Source organism: Siphateles boraxobius, unplaced genomic scaffold (assembly GCF_051911475.1).
Source record: "Siphateles boraxobius isolate OS27281-9 unplaced genomic scaffold, OSU_SipBor_1 65, whole genome shotgun sequence".
Lineage (NCBI taxonomy): Eukaryota > Metazoa > Chordata > Actinopteri > Cypriniformes > Leuciscidae > Siphateles > Siphateles boraxobius.
The window spans coordinates 4,436,878-4,457,769 of record NW_027509192.1 but is presented as its reverse complement, the minus strand read 5'-3'; the positions used below and the strand labels follow the sequence as shown (position 1 = coordinate 4,457,769).

Below are 20,892 nucleotides of genomic sequence, written 5' to 3'. Positions count from 1 at the left end.
GGAAATGGAGGCGCTGTGCTTTTAGTTTTCAAACAGACTGCCTGATGGAGGAGAGACGTCATGGATCAGTGCAGTCTCTCAGGCCAGAAATAGAACATGTTGACATTTTTTCCCCCTTGCTTATATATAGATTTTATTTTTGAAAAGCTAGTATTACAGGTACACCGTAAAGGCCTGTTCACACCAAGGATGATAGCTATAATGATAATGATATAGTTCCATCTAAATATAAAAGGATAGCAAAGTCCACATCACAGCTATAACGATAACGAAGCAGAGGAACGATATCGTTGGAATCACTTTCAGATTTGTTTTTTCCAGCTGTTGAACAATGGAAGCATTAACAGCCAATCAGAATCTGTACTGCTTTAAAGAGCTTGAGCATTCAATGTGGCATTCGACAAAACTGCAGCGCACGCTTAGAATAAACAGAACAATATCATCCTCTACGTGCATGCTAATTTAGTTTTTGTTAAAGTTATCGTTCTTGGTGTGAATGGGCCTTAAAGGACAGTCTGCGTCTGTCGGTGCAGTGTGAATCGACCTTAAGTCTGCAAAACTGTCATGATTTTTGTTATATTTGTGTGCATTTGTATAGATAGGTCAGTGGTTCTCAACTGGTTTTGCTTCAAGTCTCAGATTTTCCATTGGAAATCAAGTGTAATGAAATATATTTATATTAGTCAGTCATCTTTATTTATATAGCGCTTTTTACAATATAGATTGTTTCAAAGCAGCTTTACAGTGATAACAGGACTATAATGCAACAAAGTTTCTTTCTGCTGTACAGCAGATTTAGAAGAACATAGCATCATAGTCCAGCTTAAATAAATTCAGTGATGTTTATTTTTTGTTGTAAAAAAAGGATTTTATGTATATATATATATATATATATATATATATATGTATGTATAAAGGATTAAAAAGGATTAATAATATATATATAGCTAGCCGCTCTGAAGAAAACGGTGATGTCATCATATTAATAAATCAATTGCAATTGTACAATAGTAAACCTGTGCTTATTTTTGACATTACTAACCAAAGATATCGGAAGCGTTTACATTGTGATAAACCTATTTATTCCGCTATCATAACTAGACATGATTATATGCTTAGCTGCATTTTATTAGTAACAATTAGTATGGTTATACCCTCATGTCCACAAACCAATCAGAACTGCCAAACATTGTTGGGTTTCAACACAGCAGATTTGTTATGACGGATACAAACTGCATTATGGATAACATTGGCTACATTTATATGCAACTAAATAATCCATTAGTAATCGGATTGAGCTCGATCCGAATTAAATTTCGATCGGTTTGAATTGATTGATTGAAAACCAAAACTGGAAAGGACTTTGCATGTGCAATCACGTAGCAATGGCGTAATGACGTATGACGCGCAGAACGAGCTACGGTGGTTAGATAAAATTCCATAAATTACTTATTCCTAATTTAAATAATAAGTGTTATTCTAAAATTCTCCTACCACTCATCGTCTGTGAAGTGGAGCAGAACAACGTCCCATCAATCCTCACTTCATACACTCATCCACAGGCACTTTATTTGGTTTGATAAATAAAGCAGCACAGCATAACGGTTCAAGTACTCGTCCTCTCCTGATCAGGACCCGAAATAGATCAATATTAACGCAGAAAGCAATTTTGTGTTCAAAAAAGACGTCTAAAAGGTGTCCAAACACAGCCCTGACATCTAGGCTAAAACAAGGCAAAATGTAGCTGTCAGTGAAAATTTAATAGACGTCTAATCATAGCCCAAGAATAGACTACGTACAGGCTACGAATAGAACATGTCAAAGAAATGAAACCAAACACCTTGTAATGACTGTTGACTTTGGTTACAAGATGGAATATCATACATCTCACAAGTTATTTTGGCTAGAAGTGGGTTACTCGAAGCCGGGTTATATCGGGTCTATAGTTAACCTAGATGGTGGAATGACGGCTATTGCTTGCCGGGAAATCTCCTCTTTAAAACAAAGAAGCAATTTAGGAGAAGAATAGTATGCACAAACAGCAGAAAATTCTGAATATTTGTGCAGTGTGCACATGTCAAAAAACATTTCTGAATAGAAGCTTGTGACATATAAACGCGCACATCAACCCAATCACTTTATTTATTGTTCATGTAAACACTACTTTTGGATTGATCAATCGGAAGGACAAAAGGTGTGCATGCAAACATATCCACCGTGATTCCACGTAATGGGATACCCTAAAGGGATAGAAACTTGAACTGGCTTGCTTGTGTATCGTATGTTTCTGCTAAGGCTTCAGGCTGTTGACCAGGATAGAGACTAACAGATTCCAAACATGTACAACATGACTAGCGGTTTTATTCTTCCTAACATGTGAAAGTTCTTTGGCCTGAAGTGCAATGCCTATTTCTGCCTGTCTAATTAGCTGACAAAAAGTACTCGGATTAGCTTCTCTGATGCCGAGGATTACTTGCGTTTCAAGAGCAAAATTTGAGGAGTGATATTCTGTTTTAGATGGTGTATGCGCTCGTGGAGATCAGAACACTCCATTAGATCTGCCTTTCCATTTCATTAGTCTCTACGAGATTCAAACGCGAACTTCCGATAAGACTATAACTGGGATTTAGGCCATGCCATTCTTGAATACAAGCATGTGGAGAAGCAGTGTGTGTCTCTGACTCATTTGCGTTTTTATCTCGTCTCCCACTTCCCCCGGTTTCTAAAAATAACCCTGCAAACCTGCTTATTATTGTTTCGATGTCACACGCAGGACTGACAGGGCGATTGGAGAGGCAAAGCACGAGAGCGTCTGCTCCATTATTAAAAGAGTTATGTAAAAGCGAGTGCTTTCTAGGGTGAGGTGTGTTGGGGTAACTGTTATTGACTTGTATAAAATATCCAAACCATGGTAGAGAGGCCATACCTTTGCAAGACGGAGATAGAGAGGTGGAAGGGAAATATAAGAGAGACTGAAAATGCTGCCGCTCTGGGAAGCGCACACAAAATCTATTCAAATCCAATTTGAGATTGGCTCTGCTGAGTTGCTGACCACACAAGTGATACAATGGCCAGCATCTCTGTTTCTGAGGTATTTTCTCAAGGCTGAATCCTGTCTTTATGCTTTTGCGTTTTACACATAACCTGCTGCAGGCAAACTACAGACAAACATGCTTTCTCACCAACTGAAATGGGTAGGGGTGTGCGATATTGACACAAAATTATATCTCGATATTTTATTGATACTGATAATTAGACAATATTTTGCAGTGTGTGTTTTTGTGCTGGTATCTTGGACTGTCTGGACAGCTGACTCCTGAAGTTGTTGATATTCTTCATATTCTGTGCAGTGGTCAGTTCTCAGCTGTGACAGAAATTATTTTTTCCAATAAGTTTAAATTGATTTTGACCTTTTATGGGCATTTTACCTTTATAAAGCCATTGTTTTCTAATCTAATTAAATGTATGCTTTTGTGTCAAAATTCTTACATTTGATCAATAAATTATATTCGGAATAATAAAACATAATATGGCTCAAATGGAATCAGTTTAAACATAATCCTATTTGCAATTAATTTAGATGTATTATACACTAACTGTTTAATGCTGCTCAGATGTGACATGAATGCATTTAACCTGCAGTTACAACTTCATAAATAATGTTTTTTTGTTTTAAACATAAAAAGTTGAATATTAATATATATATATATATATATATTTTTTTTTTTTTATAAAAAGATGCTTTAAATATGAAATTAAAACCACCAGTAAGTGGCAGCAAGTCACTTTTAATAAGCGAGTCATTGAGATTCAACCGATTCATTCAAATGGCTAGTTCATTCAGGAATGAAGCATTAATTAGTCTTAATTAGTAAGTCATTGAATCATTCATGCAATCGATTTCTTCAAAAAGTTGATTCATTCGGTAACGAAACACCGCTATGTGTCGCTCAGAGACACAAAACAGTGCTGTGGTTTGTTTTGAACTATTTACATTGGCGAAATGGAGCAAAAACAAAGTAAGTCACTTATAATAACTTCTTGTTTATTGAACAATATTTCAATATTGTTTTCAATATTTATTTCAATAAAATTGTATATGTTGTATTAAATCAATATCACATTTGTAACCGTGCTGATATTTGGAGAAGAAAACGGCACTCTTCGTGTGATATTAACTATATTAAATGATATACATATAAAAGCCTACAGAGGTATATGGGGTATTTGCACTTTCAAAGCAGTTTGTGGTAACTGTGGTATTTTTGCACCATACTTCTCATAGATTCGTTTATATAGTCACACCTTTCTTGCTTGTATTATAGTCTATTGTTGTGCTTATGGAATTTAGCTCACACCTTTCAAGATTGCAGTTAATGCTGCTGTTAATTACTCTAGGCTTTTCTGCACCTTTTGAGATGTGTTGTGTAAGCTAAGATCCATTGCGCTCATAGTGTGTCTGTTGGCTGGAAAAATATGACATGGAAGCTATTGGCAAATTCTGAATTCCCATCCTTTCTTAGAGGTGGTCTAGGGTGAGATGGCGCATCGTGTGACTTATGGTGAATGTCTACGGGAGCGCATTCACTGCAACAACTTTAAGACTACAGCGAGACCCCGGCTAGCCCGAAGCAATGGGGGCAGTGACTCAAGTTGAGTGGGGTTTAAATTTAGCCTTCATCTGTTCTCTATATGCTGTTTTTCCTGTTTCTCTCTCTCTCTGCCTTTCCTTCTCATTTATTATATAACCTAATTTGGCAGTGAGGACCAAAATAAAGTGCACTCTAAGGCCTAATTGCCATGGACTGCTTCTTCAGCATTTCCCCTCTGCCGACTGGATGGAGAACGGTGGCGGCAGGTGGAGGGAATATTCAAAGGAATAATAAACTAATGCATTATATTAACTAATTCAAATAATGTTACATATACAAATATAAAACATAATTAATAGTTTTAAATATAATTAAAATATAAACAAATTAATATACTATTAAATTAATATATCATAACTAAAGGAATATTAAACTTGAACTAATTAGAAGAATATCCTCGGTTCAATACAACAGCATCTGTGGCAGAATTTTTTAGAGACAAAAAGGAGGTTATGGTTAGACAGGGTTTTTATAGGAAACTAAAACACAAATAAATTACTAAAACTTTAACTCTAAAGTTAAAATGGAAAATATAACAAATAATAGCTAATTAAAAAAAACGACAATAGTATCTCAATGATACTTAAAAAAAAACACTTTAGCGAGGCACTTACAGTTCGAGTGAATAGGGCCAATTTTTGGAGGGTTTAAAAGCTTACACTTTTACATGCATTCTGTTAAAACGTGTGTATCATTTGAGCTGTAAAGTGATTTGAATCATAATTTCTTTGGTTTGGTTTTAGGATTACTGTGGTGCATGAATAAAATTGCAACAGAATTGCATAAAACAATACACAGTAAAGGGTAAAGTCATTTCATCACACTAAAATTGTGTCAACATGCATATTTGTATGTTTTGTGGAAAAAATATTGAAACAGTGAGTATCTAGGTATGTCAAATCGATTAATTGTGATTAATCACATGTAACAGGTTTTTAAATATATAATGTGTGTGTGTGTGTGTGTGTGTGTGTATATATATACACAGACTTGTTATATGCGATTAATCGATTTGACAACACTAATTTTAACGTTTTCAAACAGTGTTGTTATTGTTAACTAAAACTATAAAAAAAATATTTAATTAATTGAAATAAAGCTTAATAAAATATAGGTAAATATATTAGATAAAAAACATAAGATAAAAAAGCTCAGAAATTAGAAATGTTGTCTTGATAACTAACTAATATGGAAGTTTAATAATTCAACTTCAAAATTAAAACAATATATACAAAAATATATTTAAAAGTAATAATTTTAAGAAAAATGACTAAAGCACGCTAAAAAATTACAAAAACTTAAATTAAAAAGAAACTGAAAATATAAAAGTAGTTGCTATTTCAAAATGTTAATAGTAGAATATAAATAATACTAAAATAACAAATTGGCCCCATCTAATTTCATTGCAAGTGCTTCACTGTCCCCCAGAGTTGTCATTTGTTTATTAATATAAATATATATATTTATCATTTGTTTATAAAAAAAAGGTAAAAGTGGAAATTATTTTTTTGTGATTTTTATGCCTGCACCCTATCTGGCACTGGCGAGCAGATTAGCAGCCAGTGGACGTGTTTCTATTTGAGGAAATAATCAAGGCCGCCTGCTCTGTGCTCCTCATGGTGTAGCATCACGCATCCACTGCCTAACCAGCAAAATGAGGCCATGTTACATATCCCAGTCCCCTCGGCTCCGGCGGCGACGTGCAAGGGGACCTGAGTGTCGACACGTAGTCGCCACGAGCGCCGTCAGAAAGCAAAAGACCAAACACCATCGTCAGGTGAGAGTTTACAAGAGGATGTGCCAAAGCAGCACTGGTGTCACCTTAATTATTCTCCCTCGGTAAACGTAAGCTCAGAACTTGCTTGATTACTACAGGGAAAGTTCCTCGGTGTCGGGTAGGGCTGCGCCACTTATTTTTAGCATATTACTTTTTCCGCTACTCTCCAGAACCTCCCATATGAGATCTTTCCTGTGAAAGAATTTGACATTTTTGCTCATTAAAAGTGGCGGCGAGTAAAGACGCCAAGTTAGTTAAGCCCCTTGGTGTCGCTCAATGGACTTTCCATATGTTTTTTGGGAGTATCATCTTCAACTCTGGCCAATTGTGGTTATGTGGACTTGTAGAACATCAATCAGATTAGAACATATAGTTTGAGTTGTCTACTAGCAATTTTCAAAAGTGTACAGTAAAAGCACAGGGTCAGTATGATCTTTAAAAAAATAGTATACTGTGTTCACCAAGGCAGCAGAATTTTCAGCATCATTACTCCAGTCTTCAGTGTCATATGATCTTTCAGAAATCATTCTAATAAGCTGATTTGAACATTTAATATTAGTATCAATGTTAAAAACAGTTGTTCTGCTTAATATTTGTGCGTATTTGTGTGCGTGTGTGTGTGTGTGTATATATATATATATATATATATATATATATTAGAGGTGGGCATAGATAATTTTTTTTTATCTAGATTAATCTCACTGTAATCTTGGAATTAATCTAGATTAATCTAGATTAAGATGGCTCATTTGAATTCTGCAGAAGGCATTCAGAATATGTGTGCTACCCAAATAATGACTAAAAGTAAGTCTTTGAGAATAGTTCGCCTCGTGTAGGGATGTGAATTTCTGCCAAAAATGCCATTCGACAATAGAGGAGCAAAAGTCGAATATCGTACGAAAAAAAAAAAGAAACGCACACTCACAATGAAAGAAAGGGAGGCCAATTTCATCTTTAGCGATTTGTCATCAAACAAACTGTTTATTAATTGAACAAGTAACATGTTTTCGTCGTTTTTTTTTACATAGTAGGCTAATTAGAAGAAGAAAAAAACAATAAGCATGACGTATAGGCTACAGTCCGTTTTTGCATCGCCAAACCAGATGCTCGTTAGATCAAAAAATAATGTCATATGTCATAATGATTTTATGTGAACCTCCCTTTACTGGCAATAGCCTCCTCCTTTTTAAACAAATTAGTTTTCAATCAATGTAAACTATTCATGTGACTATGCCCCTGCGCAATATACACACATTACCGCGGGATGGCGGGTGTTCATTTCATAAACTGTACACAATGGTAACGTTAGCTTATTTAACCTGTTAACCTTTGCCAGTGCGCCGACGCTCTGAAGCGTTTTTTTGTAGCCTATAAATTAATGTATGTCCAAAAACGGATAATGTCAATCTTTTTAGTAGTGCTATTGTGGCGTAATAATCTGTTTGGTTGTAAAAAGTATTACCTGAATGAAATGAAATCGAATGTATCGTCCTGTGGAATCATTCATTCACAGACAGCATACGAAGATGTTCAACTAATAAATATCTTCATCGCTGGCAAAAATATGATGCATTTGCAGGTTTGCTTTCACTAGACTAAACAGTAGATCCACGGCCACTTCATCCAACGCTCTTGATGTTCTTAAATCTTCCTGTTACGACTCCGTGTCGAGTGTGATTGAACGCACTTCAGACGATTCAGTGCGTGAGGAACTGAACAGATCAGTCAGACTGATTCGCGAACCGATTTAGACAGATCTGCCAACTTGTTTGATGAAGTCTTTGAACAGAATCGACTGAAAAGAGTGATTCATTTGTAAATTGAGCATCGCTCATGCTCATACGAAGATACAGCGCGCTTGGAATAAACTCATTTAACAAGATGTAATTGCATTAAAATAAAGTAACGAGAGGAACGTCGCCCAACGTAACATGTAAAAGTATACACCTTGTGTCCCTGACAGGAAAATACCCTGCTGCGCGATCTGTGACAGTAGGTGCGGCATCAATTATGTCAAATATACTAGGCTACACATGGAATTGCGCGAAAATATAACGATATTCGAAAAAGCTATTTTATGAAACCTAACTTTGAGAATAGATTAACGGCGATATTTTTTGTATCGCCCGATAAGAGTCTCACGTTCACGCCGATAACGGCCCACCACTAATATATATATATATATATATATATATATATATATATATATATATATATATATATATATATATATATGTAACAATATAAATGTTGAATAGTTTCAATGTTTAATAAATATTTTGATCAGTATCATATTTTGAGATTGAATACCTGCCTACTTTCGATGTACTTTTTGTAACTTTGCAACTATCTCCCATTAGAGTATTAGTAGTAGGCTGCTAGGTTAGAATCACTTGACATGTAGTTACTTATAGTCAGTAGAATATATGTTAAAGAATCATCGAAATAAAGTGTTAGCAGATATTAATTAGACAGTCTACTAATACTCTAATTATTATTGTAATTAGTATTGAATGGTCTGTTGGGGGACCATCAGAATAAAGTGTTAGCAGATATTAAGCAGACAGTCTACTATTACTCTAATGCGAGTTATTTGACATCTAGTTGCAAAGTTATTTATAGTCAGTAGAATGTCTAAAGTGGACCATCAAAATAAAGAGTTGCCTATAAAGGATAAAGAACTGGATCTGTAAGAAAAATCAACCTGTGGGACATAAAAGTCCCCATTGCTGAAAGAATGCGCAGCAATTCAGCTGTATGCTAACAGAATTAGCAGTAGCTATTTCCACTAACCAGGAAAAGTACTAGAATTTGCTCTGTGAGAGCGAGCCATGCCGGAGGCAACAAGATCTAGGTTTTTCCATAATAAGGCGAAGTGTACTAGTGGGCCCATAATGAGCCGTCCCATGGAGCGCATGTTCCTGAGGCCTGATTGGACTGTGGATTGATTATGGAGAACCAGGGCTTTCACTTGGTGCTATAATTGAGTTTGAGATGAGAAGGAGGACACCTATTGAGGAGGCTTTAAGAAAGCGCAACAATTTAGGATGAGAGACATCGAGCAACAGTTCCCTCCTTGAGATCAAGACGGCCGAGAGTGGGAACGAATAATCCCGGGAGACTTCGTCATCTCAACAGTCTCCAGTGTAATTCCGCCGGGGCTCTCTCCATATCACTCTTCACTTTCCATTTCTAGATGAAAAATAAATAAACCTCTTCAGACAGAACCTCTCACATAGAAAGCCGGCTCAAAAAAACACCTGCTCTCTTTCAGTAGGTCTCCGATACCATTCTTTCCTGAACACCACTATCACTCTCCATCTGTTTCATTCCATCTAGAGTTGCTCACACACAACCCATATTTCTTTCTCAGACACATAAGTCAGGATTGGGAGGGCTGGTTTTGAAATGTATTCCAGTACAAGCTGTAAAATTTAGCATTGTTTGTATCGTGAGTGATGCGGAGTCAAGAGGTGATTGGGGACACACAAAGCTTCATTCTTTGGCTTCTTTTAGAACTGTTTTCAGCGGTGGAGAGGAAATATATAAACCAACTGGCCAAATTTAGTTTATTGTGCACTACCATTTAAAAGTTTGGGGTCAGTAAAGTTTTATTCTTTTATTTAAATTGATCAAAAGTGACAGTAATGAAATTTCTAATGTCACAAAAGATTTATATATATATATATATATATATAAAAATCCTGTAATAAATGGATCAAGATTTTTCCCCAAAATAAGTAGGACAAATATTTTCAACATTGACAATTTTTGTTATAATACTTTATGGCTTTTATATATACTTTTGACAAAAATTTTGTTTAAATATGATCAAATTTCATCGTGTAATGTTAATTTACTTTGCCAATTTTAATTTAATTAAGACTTTAATTAAGAAAAAAATCTGTTTTTTTAATTTATTTTTTATTTCCTCGTTTTTGTCATCATAATTTATTTTAAAATCCGTAAATAATTTTTTTTGTTGATCTTGTTGATCACAAAAGAAGATATTTTTAAGAACTGTTGATTTGGACCGAGTTAACTTCCATTATATGGACAAATCCTGTTTTAAACATTCTTTAAAATATCTTCTTTTATGATCCACAGAAGAAAAAAATGTCATGGGGTAAGTACATGATGATAGTTATACTTTAGGGTGAACTATCACTTTAAGTAACTAATACGGAACACAAAATACTAACCTTAACGGGATACATGTAACAATAAATTATAAAATATGAGGATATTTGGTTACTATTTATTTTAAAGTGTTCTAGTTTTAGTGTTATCATACATTTAAAAGCAGGATAGGCAATTTTTGTTTTTCATAAACACTTTTTAGTTATTCTGGTTGAAACTCTCTTCACATCCTGAAAACAATCAATAATAGAAGTGATTTCATATTTTAAAAAAAAGAAGTCTCAGGACCAAAAAAAAAAAAAAAAAGCATTCGGTCCGAATGCAATGATTGGTTGATTATTATAGTAATGTTATGTGCTTTGAGGCCTAAGGTAATCTAACCCCGTCTCTCGTGATGCTTTGCAGAATCTGCAGTGCGTTCGTGTGTTTTGAAGGTTTGGCTTTGGAGACTCTTTGAAGGGAGGGTGGAATCTCACGCTTTCAAAGCTAGCTCGCTATTGCTAGCCTCTCCGAAATTGCCTATCTTTTAAGTACTGGGCAACATTATTAACATAGTACTTATTATAGAGTTAAGTTAAGGGATTGGTTTAGGGTTAGTTGCGTGGAATAATGCGTAATTTACTGTTATTACTATAATTAGTACATGTAACATGCAACAAGGACACTGTAAAATAAAGTGTTTCCTGATATTTCATATTTCACTGTTACATGTATCCCATTTCACCTCATCCCTGCTGGAGGTGCTCTTTGATACTGGAAGAAGAACGGCCTGGGCAAATATTTATAACCTGCCTCACAGCCTAACTTCCCTGCTGTGGCTTGTTCCCCAGTTTAGGGTTTCTTAAGGTGCACCTGCAGTGCTCCTTTCTGCAGTCATCCATTACAGAAGGTACAGAGCAAGCAAGGGCTGCTTGACTGATCTATGAGCCAAGGGCAGAGGCTCTTACGCAAATAGATTCAGCCTATGGCCATATATCAGATTAACTCTCCGGCAAACGCAGAAGGACCCGGCGAATTTAACTTGAATAGACTGACCCTTTTATTTTGTCTCCATCAGAACCATCTCAGAATTTCGCAGCATCTTCTTGCTGCTCTTTCATCACCCGGAGTGCGGCCCGCGGCTTGTGTGTGAACTTGTGCAGATGATGGTGAACTTGGACTGTGTTTACTGGCGGAGGGGATGTGTCTGCGTTGTCATGAAGCTTTACTGCTCTGATGGGTCTGTGATTGGACGCTGTGGGAGAATGCTGGAAGATATAGCGGACAGGGCTCTTCTGGCTAGGCTGGCTCTGAAGTCTTCCATAGGAAAATGGCCATGATTGCTGAGGCATAACGGAAGTGTCAGTTTTTCTAGTTTATAGTCATTGTTAAAGAGAACCAGTATAAATAATACATTTAGGTCAAATTACTTTGTATTTAAAAATGGATGATGACTTCACAGTCTATGCTGTGATGTTATATTCAGGAATAATGGGAGAATTGGCAGGGATTTTATGTTTTTTAATATTTTATTTTCAATTTAGTTTTTGTTTTCATTACTTTTCATTCTATTCCTATTTGTTTGTTTGTTTGTTGGTTGGTTGGTTGGTTTCTTTCTTTCTTTCTCTTTCTTTCTTTCTTTCTTTCTTTCTTTCTTTCTTTCTTTCTCTTTTTTTACGTTTTGTGTTTGTTTATTTATTTTTACAGCTTTCTATTTTTAGATTTAGTTTCCATTCCTATTTTATTTATTTTTACAGTGCTAGTTTTGCTTTTGGTTCCAGTGTGTGTTTTTTTGTGTGTTGTTTTTACAGCTTTCTAGTTTTAGATTTAGTTTCCATTCCATTCGATATTTTTTGTTTGTTAATACTATTTATTTATTTAAATATTTGTTTATTTTATTTATTTATTTTTCTAGCTTTATATTTGATTTCCATTCCTATTATATCCTATTATATATATATATATATATATATATATATATATATATATATATATATATATATGTAATATATATATATATATTTTTACATTGTTTTGATTTAGATTTTTTCTTTTTGTATGTTTGTTGGTTGGTTGGTTGGATTTATTTATTTAATTTTTTACGGCTTTCTAGTTTTATATTTAGTTTCCATTCCTATTTTTATTTATTTTTACAGTGCTCTCGGATAGATTTGTTTTACCCTTACTAGTTTGTTTGTTTGTTTGTTGGTTGATTAGTTGGCTGGTTCTAGTTTTAGATTGCATGCCATTTTATTTATTTATTTAATTATTTATTTTAATTTATTTTATATTTGCAGTTTTATAGTTTCCGTTCCTATTTGTATTTATTTATGTTTTACTGTGTTCTAGTTTTGATGATTTATTTTTAAAAAAAATAACACCCTTAATAGTATTGATATCTGGCATTTTTTTAATGCATTCAGTTTGTAAAGGTTAATTTATTTATTAATTTCAATTATACCATATAGCTAAGTAATTTGCAGATATTTTCATTTCATTTAAGTTTCTTTTGGAGTCATGAAAATGTATTTTAATATAGGTTATTCCCAGTTAAATAATAATAATAATAATTTGTATTATTATTTTTCAAGTTGTGTTCTACTTTTTGGTTTTAGCTTACGATAGCACTAAATATCAGCTAGGGCTGTTCCTTTAAGAATAGGTTCAGCTGGTCCTAGATCAGAGGAGGGGGGAAAGGCATTTTATCTTGAATAATGGTCCTGACAGACTGCTTTTCTTCCCAGGGAGAGCAGTCATGGCCACTGAAGCGTGCCGTGTTCCCCCCCTCATCGCCTGGCACTTTCCCCCTCTTTGCTTCTAGAGGAAACAGAATAAAGAAGGAAAGTGAGTGATTTATAGAGCACTCTGTGTCATCACATTTTTTTGGGAGTATTTACCTTTTTTCGCTCTGCGGATGGTAGTACCACAATCTACCCCCCCACACACACACACATCTCATCGCGTCGTAATTATTGTCATTTTCATCAGCATTACCACAAGAGATGATGATTATCTTCATCTGTGTTATAAATTAGCCGGATGGTGTGAGTTACTTGTATCAGTCATGATGTAGAGGAACTGACAAGTAATGCGTATGAGCAATTGTGAAATGCTCTCACTAGCGCAGTGCACAGACATTGCCCTGTCCCTCTGACTGTTCTTTGGATAAATGTTGTTGTTTCTTGCTGATTCCTAAATTTGCATAAAGGGATAGTTCACCCAGAAATACAAATTATGTCATCATGCATTTTCCCTCTATTCATTCTGAACCTGTATGATGTTCTTTCTCCTGTCAGGCAGGATGTTCACACTGCTCTTTTCCACACGGTGAAAGTAAATGGTGACTAGGGGTTGTCAAGCTCCACAAATGGCAGAAAAGAACCACTATAACAGTAGTCATTCTGTATATATGCCAAACAATAGCTTTAGGTCGATATTCACTGAAAATCATCATTTTTTCCATAGTGCTCGATTCTTATTTTTAGGGGATAATTATATGCATATGAAACATAATTATAATTTGGTGCATTGGAATTGGTTATGATGACACATGAGAACCAATGAGATTTCAGCGTAATTGGCATCAGATCTAATGTGGCATGTTTTTATGCACCACATTTGCATATATGCAGATTTCAGTGAGATTTGAATATGATTAGCTTAACTTAAACTGTATCACTCTCTCAAAGAAATGATATACAAGAAATAAAAAAATGTTAATGTTAATTTGGTAATTTTGTTATGTGCTTTGATTAGTGTTTTTTTTATTTTTATATTTAGCTTTATTTCAGTTTTATATTTAGTCATTTAAGTACTTTAAAGTTTAAGTTTCCCATCTAGTGTTTCTATTTCAGCTTGATTTCAATTAACAAACAATTATTTGTAATATTTTAGTATCATAGTTTCATTTTAAGTCAGATGGATGCTTTTAGGATACTTTTATTGTGATTTTTGTCATTTTTCCACAGAAAATAGAAAGTCCTAAAGGTTGACGTGATATGACAATGACATGAGAACGAGTAAACCATGACAGAATGACAGAATTTTGCTGTGTTAAAATAATAATAATAATAATAATAATAATAATAATAATAATAATAATAATAAAAATAACACTCTTAATATGATTGATCTGGCATCTCCATAACATATTTTAATGTTAATTTTAGTTTTGGTAATTTTGCTTTGTGCTTTGATTAGTCTTTATATATATATATATATATATATATATATATATATATATATATATATATATATATATATATATATATATATATATATATATTTTTTTTTTTTTTTTTTTTTTTTTTTTTTTTTTATATTTTACAGAATTTTAAAGTGAAAGTGAAATATCACTTTAAATTCTGATTCTCATTCTCAATCTCATACTATCCCATCTCACCTTCCAATACTGAAAGCAGCTAAACTTGTTTCAAATCAGAATATAAGAGCAACACCAACTTAAACGCTATGATCTATCATCAAGCTAGCATTGCATTTGTGAGATTTGCAAGCGCAAACATTTATCTGACACTTAACACATTTGATGCAGCCAAACAGCTTTACTTGTGTAACATTGTAGTGTGTAGATTTTGCTACTTGGCACAACATCAGCACGCCTCGACTTAACTCAGCCATCAACTCCACAGATACCTGTATGAGCGCTCTGCTTTTAGCTGATATCCCAAATCCTCTTAAGAAAATGAGTTGCAGCGTCGGTTTTGCGCGTACACAGAATGCTCTCTTAATCGGAGGTGCCAACTTTCTGACTTTGTGGAATACCTTGATGGAGCCTGTTGAGGAACTCACTCCAGTGTTTGCTCTTCTGCATCAGTTGTACGGTTACAGAAGCTTACATGCTCTAGGAGCTGTTAATCTCTCCGGCTACGGCACTGATCGGCTCCCAAAGCAGCGGGAAATCTAGATCCAGACACTGTTTGCTAGTAGATCAAGGACAGGTCTTAAGGGTGGATTAAACACAAAGATAACTACATATTAACACTTTTCTTGGGGTCAAGCACAAAGACCACACTGCTGAAAAGGCACTGATGAAATATCTGTATACAGCACTAGTTGTTCTTTTGCGTAGGGCTGCATAATATGGAAATAAAATGAAATTGCGATATTTCGTTTTTCTGCGATATATTGTGAAATACAGGATTTTTTTTTTACTAGAATACTTGAATAGCTACTGTATATATTTGGAAAGAATGAATCATTCTAGAGTGAGTGGGGTGATTTTGTTGGGAGAGTGCATGTGATTAGAAAGTACAAATAATAATAATTTAAAAAAAAGTTGAAAAATATGTTTTTCAATGGCAAATTCCTTTTAGGGCTGAACCATTTAGGAAAAGCTTCACTGTAATAAAACAAATTGTTTGAAGTTACTTAAAAATGTCATGTTTAATTCTATGTGTTACTTGCCATTTCATTATAATTTTTGCCAATACACTATTATTTTGGAGAAAGCTGATCCTAAACTATCAGTTATGGGCAGTTTTTCTGTTAAAAAGCAATCAGAAGCAGCAGCACACTTTAAAAGAAAAAATCTGTAAAAATAGATCACAATGTACTCTATTAATTCAACGTAATTTTTTATTTATTTATTTTTTACAGGTGTTTTACCTCTATTTGTACCCGTACTTTTTCTGTCATTTCACAGAATGTATTTATTTATTTATTTATTTTTACGGTGCAGACAGTGGTTTGAGTGTGATAATTCCAACGCTATCTCACAACCAATTCATTTCGAATTTGTAAGAGTGATTAAAAAGTGGCTAATTCGTATGAATTCGTACGACCTCATTCGTATGAATTTGTATGATTTGTCTAAACCCACGTGATGGGTAGGTTTAGGGGCGGGGTCAGGGGTAGGTCATTCGTACAAATTTATACGAATTGGCCAACTCGTAAAATATGTACGATTTAGCACAAATCGTACTAATTCCTACGAGTGAGGTCGTATGAATTCGTACGAATTAGCCACCTCGTAAAATTCGTACGAATTGCCGTGAGATCGGGCTTGATAATTCAATGCTATAATCTCAAGTCAGTGGTCTCTGCCTATGCCTACAACAAATTGTTTCTAGTGTTGATTTATTTTTAAAATAACATTCCACTTGAGTTTTCATAGGCCACATTCAGACTGTTTTGACCAATTCAATATGATTTTAAATTAATATTTGTGATTTTATTGTGATTTTTATTAAATAAAAAATATGAAACAAAATAAGAAATATTGTAATAACACTATTGTATTGTAAAATAATTGTGAGTAAAAAAAAAATAGCCATAAAAAATATTTTATTTGACTGTAAAATTGCAATACCAATATTTACATCTTAATTCATTAATTTCCAGATGGTAACGCATCAAGCTTTTATTTTGACGGGGTGCCAGCTAATTAACATTTGCGCTGCTTTCAGGAGTGAACAGCAGCAATGTGAATATCACATGATATCAGCATCTCAAAACAGCTCAGTTCACAGCAAAATGAGCCAAGCTGATCTAAGACACTACACGTGTGGAAGTGAACTACAAGCGTGTAAATGCCGCGCTTCGCTCTGAAACCTGTAGCGCATATATTTATTTCATTACATCGCAACCTCGCACTAAGCCATATCATTATACCAATTTTATTCTAATCTATCATGCAGCTCTCCTTTTGCAGTAAGTAATTAAAATTTGCAGTGATAAACACTGGCTGTGACTGCAGGTTAATATGTTGCGCGTAAGCGCACATGCAGCATTGTTAGCATGCACATTGTTCACTCTGCTCTACTGCCCTGATCAATAGCCTCATTTTCTCCAGGTCTTGCTTTGCACTACTGAAGGTTAAGAGGTCTGGAATGGTATCGATCAGGGTATTCACACACCATCTGTCACGGCCATTAACGTGATGATATGTCATTGGAAAAAGCCACTCTTTTCATGCTGATTTGAAAACTTTTGTGATTTCTCATGTGGGGGTGCTGAAGGAAGTTGTTTTAATCATAACAGATTGTATATCAGTATAAATAATATATTGTGCACACTATTTAGAAAATGATGGAGTGAGTTATTATATTACGCGCACATTTTAGGAAAACAAGGGAACAAATTATTTTACCATGTGCACGATTTAGTAAAACGAGGGTGCAAATTATATTGTGCACACTATTTAGCAAAGCTAGTGAACAAATTATGTTGTGTGCACGATTTAGTAAAAAGGAGGGAACAAATTATTTTATTGTGCACACAATTTAGGAAAAAGAGGAAACTAATTATTGTACTATGCACACGATTTAGGAAAACGTGGGAACAAAATTATTGTATTGTGTGTACGATTTATTTAAAACAAGGGAACTAATTAGTAAAACGTCCTGACGTATAAGTTGTGAATTTAGAATTAGAAATATGAATTAGAATTTTTTGTAACCATATAAAAGTTTTTACTGTCATGTTTGGTCAATTTAATTTGTCCTCACTGAATGAAAGCATTAAAACGATACTCGGTTACTAACGTAACCTCGGTTCTCTCTAGAGAGGGAACGAGTATTGCGTAAGTTTACCTTACGCTACGGGAAAGATTCATCTTCTCGAGATACTGAAGCCAAAAAATTATCCTTAATTTTGTATACCTTGTCAACGCAGTGCAGCAGCTAGCAGACCTAGAGCAGGCCATCTCGCGTGCTCATTGGCTGCCCTGCGGGCAACTGCTGCAGCCTACCAGTGAGCCCGGCGTGACGTCACGCCCAATGAAGGGCGCCCGCGCCTTTATAGCGTCACAGCCCACCAGATAAGCGTGGCTTAGCGTATAAAATAGGGGCTGTAGGCTGAATTCTCTGGTTTTTCGACGACTGAAGCGAAGTCGCTCGTGGCGCGAGCACGGCCGGTTACGCAATACTCGTTCCCTCTCTAGAGAGAACCGAGGTTACGTTAGTAACCGAGTATCGTTCTCTTACGAGAGGTTCTCTCGTATTGCGTAAGTTTAGCTTACGCTACGGGAACACTTTGTCAACGGCGTGCGCGCCAAGCATCCGCATGAGAACCCCGAGCTTGAGGGGAACCCCATAAGTGGAAAAAATAAGGTGGCCAGCCACGCGGGCCATCACTTGTACATAAGCACACATAGGAAATACAGAGCAGCGCGCCGGTCTGTATAGTCATATGGCACATACCCTACTTAGTGCAGCTCAACCAGGAGAGCTGAGTCATGAAAGTGATCTGAGCAGGAGATCTGGGCAGAATACACCTCTTTTTCAGACTGACAACAGTTTAGCCTGCAAGGCAGGAACTTCTAGGTTATAAAACCTGACAAAGGTAGATGGGGAGCTCCAGCCCGCCGCTACACATATGTCATGGATAGAAATTCCACTGGACCATGCCCACGACGAGGCCACGCCTCTCGTGGAATGAGCCCTGATGCCCAGAGGGCATTGCAGACCTTTTGACGCGTAAGCTGCCGCTATAGCGTCCACTATCCATCTGGACAGGCTCTGTTTCGAGGAGGCGAGCCCCTTGGCGCGCCCACCAAACGAAACGAAAAGCTGTTCCGAACGCCTGAAGGAGGCGGAGCGCGTAATGTAAAATCTCAGCGCTCTGACAGGGCAGAGGAGATTCACATCACTTTCGCTGTCAGATGCTGGGAGAGCTGACAGCGAAATAACTTGCGCTCTGAATGGAGTGCCCATCACTTTAGGGACATAACCATGTCTAGGTCTGAGGATGACTTTAGAGTCATTTGGTCCGAACTCAAGACACGACGCGCTGATAGACAGCGCATGCAGGTCCCCCACACGTTTTACTGACGACAGTGCAGTAAGAAAAACGTTTTTTAGTGATAGATATTTCAACCCCACGGAGTCTAGTGGTTCAAATGGAAAAGCTTTCAGGGCCTCGAGGACCAATGAAAGATCCCACATGGGAACCGACGGCGGGCGCGGCGGATTCATCCTTCTAGCTCCTCTAAGGAAGCGGATGACCAACTCACATACGGCTCGATTATAATAGATGGGGAGCGCTTTATTAACGCCCTGTGTTTTGTGATAACACTTAAACGCGCAGGCGGGGCCCGGGGGGAGGTTTGTGTTAGCAAGCGTGAGCGCTCTCTGGCGGGCACGAGACTTACGTTCATAACCTGCTTCTTTGATCGTGTAACAGAGCGGGCAGACAGTGGGCACAGACCTGTGGACACATTTCTTACATTCAATACTCAAGCGGCTTTTCTGCGCTTTATGAGAGCGTGCTCTGTGAGTGACACGGGATTTGGGGTGCTAATGTGTAGGGGTGAACACTGGGGCGTGGGCACATTCACTACACTTAAAACACTGACGGCGTGAGCCGGACCAGACATTATACTCTTTTTGAGATTTCTCTGGGTCGCCGTGAAAACGGCGTTTGTGTGCAGGCGAGAGGGTGAATAAACCGGCTCGTTGGCTGCTAGTTGAACCACTGCAGTAGCCTGTTCGAAGGGGACTGACAGGGAAATGAACTTTGACGGCGGTCCGGCCGCAGCGGGACACGCGCGTCTTTTCTCTCTCGCTGTTAGGAGGGCTTCGCGTGCTCGGACTTCAGCGTGATTCTTTGCCGAGGCCCTCTGGGGGGCGGCGGTCTGTGACAGCTGTCTGAGCGCGATCTAGGGCGGCCGCCCTGACGTCGCTGCGAAGGCTGAGGCTGTGCTGGACGCTGGGTGCTGGTTCGCACAGGAGGCTGGCTTTGTCTCTCGCGAGAGCGGCCTGTGGCGGAACTCGAGCGTCGCGGCAGGAAGAGGTTCATGGCCTGCGTGGTCTTTTGTACCACAGAGAAGAGGTCAACAATCCCGTTCACCGCTGGGCCGAAGAGACCAGTGGGGGAAAGCGGCGCGTTCAGAAAGGTGGCTCGCTCAGTTTCCCTCATATCCGCAAACTTTAACCAGAGGTGCCTCTCCGTCACGGTCAACGCGGCCATGGCTCGTCCGATGGCTTGGGCTGCGGCTTTGGTGGCGCGGAGAGAGAGATCCGTCGCGCTTCTCAAATCCGTAACCGCAGCTGGGTCCCGGCCCTTCTCATCCCATTCACGGAGGAGGTCGGCTTGCAGGATCTGAAGCACAGCCATCGAGTGTAGAGCAGACGCGGCCTGGCCGGAGGCGGCATAAGCGCGGCCGACCAAGGCGGAAGTGGCTCTGCAGGCTTTAGACGGGAGGGCTGACCGTGACCGCCATCTCGCGGAGGGCGGGCAGAGGTGCGCTGCGACCGCCTCTTCCACAGGGGGAATCGCTGTGTACCCTTTCTCGGCGGCGCCGTCCACTCGGGAGAGCGACGCGGAGGCCTGTGACTGAAGTCTAGCATAAAACGGTGTATTCCATGACTTCGTCAGCTCCGCATG

At 37.2% G+C, this 20,892-nt stretch overlaps 1 protein-coding gene across 4 annotated transcripts in view; it reads left to right on the top strand.

Moving 5' to 3' along the window:
- The window catches only part of lrrc4ca (leucine rich repeat containing 4C, genome duplicate a), a 224,571-nt gene that overhangs the window by 171,432 nt on the left and 32,247 nt on the right, over positions 1–20,892 (top strand). The gene's annotated exons all lie outside the window — the stretch shown is intronic.